Below are 3,577 nucleotides of genomic sequence, written 5' to 3' on the forward strand. Positions count from 1 at the left end.
CCAAACCTTAATATAAAATTTTAATTATCTCTGCCAGATTATGTTTTGACAAACATGTTTTAGTCAGCAATTTTTTTTTACTGCTGTGACTAAAAGACCTGACCTAAAAGTTGTAGAGGAGAAAAAGTTGACTTGTGGGCTTACAGTTTCAGAGGTCTCATAGACAGCTGGCTCCATTCCCTGGGGCTCAAGGTGAAAGAGAACACGACAAAAATGTGGTGGAAGAAAGTAACTCACATGATATCAGAAGGCTAGAGAGACTCCACTCACCAGATATACAATATATACTCCAAAGACACGCCCTCAGTGAGCCACCTCCTCCAGCCACACCCAACCTGCCTTCAGTTGCCACTTTATATCCCATCAGGGGATTAATTCACTTATTGGGTTAAGGCTGTTATGACCCAATCATTTCACTTCTGAATGTCATTACATCATCTCATACTTGAGATTTTGGGGGACACATCTCATCCAAATCATAACAATATGGTTTTATGAGTTTAATAGATATTTCATAAGGACTTATAGAAACCTACTGATTTATATCAGTCTTCCAGCTGTATAGGAAAGTGTCTAATGAACCTATCATAGCCATAAGGATAATTAGAACATTTTAAATCTGGTCCAACCAGTTGGTATATGGACAAATTCAGAGAGTTTCTCTAATTTTTAAAAAACTGTCAGTGTCTTTGGAGAATCTAAAATTCACAAATGTGGATTTGATATGACCTTTAATTTTTTTCCCCTTTGTGTTAAAAGGGGAAATACAGTAGGTTTTTAAATTTCTTTTTCACCTATGGTTACAACCCAATAGTCCTTTCAATTATCCATGGATTAATTGTGCAAATGGTTTAATCCACTGATGAAGTCAGAGCTCTGATCACTGCACCTCCCTCTTTTCAGGTGACATTCCAGATCCAAATCATAACATAATATCTTGAAAATTGGGAATTTTCTCTTAATGTTAAAATATTAATTATTGTTTCTTGTTTCTTATCAGAATTATTACTTCCTGCTGGTTATCCAGAAACAGAAAACAGGACATATCATAAATATATATCCATATCTCCCTTTCAGTATATTTGATTCTTAGCCTGAATTTTCATAAGACTGTATCTGATAACACTCTATAAAATCTATAGTTCAGGTTCAGTGGGTTTGACCAAGCTATTGGGTTGACCACTTCATTTATATCATTTTACACATTTGTTCTTTGGACATCTCAGGATAAACAGAATATGCATGAATTTTTGTATTTAAGTTAAAAAATTAACTCAAGGCTTTCAATGGATGGGCTGTCTATTCATTTAAGCAACATGAATGTGGGGAAAGAAACTTAGGTCATAATTTGCCATTACTGAGTTTTAAAGGAAAAGAAAATTGATAGTTGGTGGAATTTACCTAATTCTGGTCATATGAAGAACTTGCAGTTATTTAAATATAATTTGCCCCTTTCTGCTATAATACCATGCTCTTTTTGTGAAGATAGCAGTTGAGGCCTAATTCATTTATATTCTGTTATACAGTCAGTGAGCAATATGGTATCTCTTCCATAACAAAGATCCTTTGAGCATGAGTCATCTATGCTAATGTAACTTAATGGATTCACTTTTTATAGACCACTAGAAATTTCTTCATACCTAGTTCTTTCATAGTAAATTAACTGTAGGTTTTTTGGTCATTCAGACGTATGCATTATTCCACTCTAGACTCTAGTACATCCCTGTGCACAGAAAATGAAGAAAGACACTTGCAATTTATATTCTGTGCTTTCTGAATTCTCATTAAAATTGATTTTGTGCTTGTGATGTCATTAAAATCAAGGAGCTGTAAATAATCTAGAATGCCCTCATTCTTACTATTTCTTCTAATTCTGTTGCAAATTTGTTTCTTCCATCTAAAGCAAATATTTCTACCTGTATTCTTCCTCTTATCTATTCTTTCTCAGGGACCTTTCTCCATCAGTTACTTCCTCTGTCAATGGAGTCTTCAGACTCCACCCTTGCTTTTCCTTCAACATATAGCTCAAGGAAGGTCCTTATTTGAAATAACAAAGACATTTAAGATCTACTCTCATAACAATTTTCAACTTTATAATACAGCATTATTAGCTATAGTAAACATGTTCTACATTAGGTCTCTAGAGCTTATTATGTATAATTGAAACTTTGAACCATTTTATCAAATCTCCCTAATTCCTCCTCCCCTAGCCATTAGCAACTGCTATTTTACTCTGTTTTTTTGAATTGGACATTTTTAGGTAACACATGTTAGGTAGATCATGCAGTATTTGTCTTTCTGTGTCTGGCTTATTTCACTCAGCATAATATACAATTTTTATTTATCACTTACATTTCAATAAAGCTATTTTTAAGTGAAATAATGCATAAATAAAATTCTCTATTTTGTTCTTACATCTGTTTTTAGTTATTATCCTATACTTTTTACTTTTTTTATTTGCAGTTTCTATGTTCCCTATTATATACTGCCCTTTGATTGTTGCTTCCTTTCTGTGTCCTGTGAGTTCTCTTCCTTCTGCCTGTTTCTGCAGCCACATTTTCCAGAATTCTTCCCTCAGCCCCTTTTCCTACTGCTCACAACTTCCTAAGGAAATTCCAATACCATGACACCTTTGTTACTATAGTTCTGTAGTATAATTTAAGTTCTGGTATTACGACGCCTCCCTGCTTCACTTTTCTTGTTAAGGATTGCTTTGGCTATTCTGAGTCTCTTATTTTTCCAAATAAATTTCATGACTTCTTTTTCTGTTTCTGTGAAGAACATCATTAGAATTTTAATAGGCATTGCATTAAGTCTATAGAGCACTTTTGGTAGTATGACCATTTAGACAATATTAATTCTCCCTGTCCACAAACTTAGAAGATCATTCCGTCTTTTAAGGTCTTCAGTTTCTTTCTTCAGTGTTCTGTAGTTTTCATCGTAGAAGTCTTTCACCTCTTTTGTTAGATTGACCCCCAAGTATTTTTTGAGGCTTTTGTGAATGGGGTAGTTTTCCTAATTTCTTTTTCAATTGGTTTATTGTTGGTGTATAGGCAAGTAATTGACTTATGGGTGTTAATTTTATATCCTGCTACTTTGCCAAATCTGTGTATGAGCTCTAGAAGCATGGTGGAGTTTTTTGGATCTTCTAAATATAGAATTATTTCCTCAGAGATAGTTTGAGTTCTTATTTTCTGATTTGTATCCCTTACTCATATATTACTGGTGGGACGGTGGGACTGCAAATTGGTGCAACCACTCTGAAAAGCAGTATAGAGACTTCTTAGAAAACTTGGAATGAAACAACCATTTGACCCAGTTATCCTACTCCTCAGTATATACCCAAAGAAATTAAAATTAACATACTACAGTGACACAGCCACATCAATGTTTATAGCAACTTAATTCACAATAGTTAGGCTATGTAACCTACCTATATGTCCTTTAACAGATGAATGGACAAAGAAAATGTGGTACAGGTACATAATGGAATATTACTCAGTCATAAAGAAGAATGAAATTATGACATCTGCTGGTAAATGGATGGAACTGGAGACTATTATGCTACATGAAATAA

Source organism: Sciurus vulgaris (assembly GCF_902686455.1).
Source record: "Sciurus vulgaris genome assembly, chromosome: 1".
NCBI lineage: Eukaryota > Metazoa > Chordata > Mammalia > Rodentia > Sciuridae > Sciurus > Sciurus vulgaris.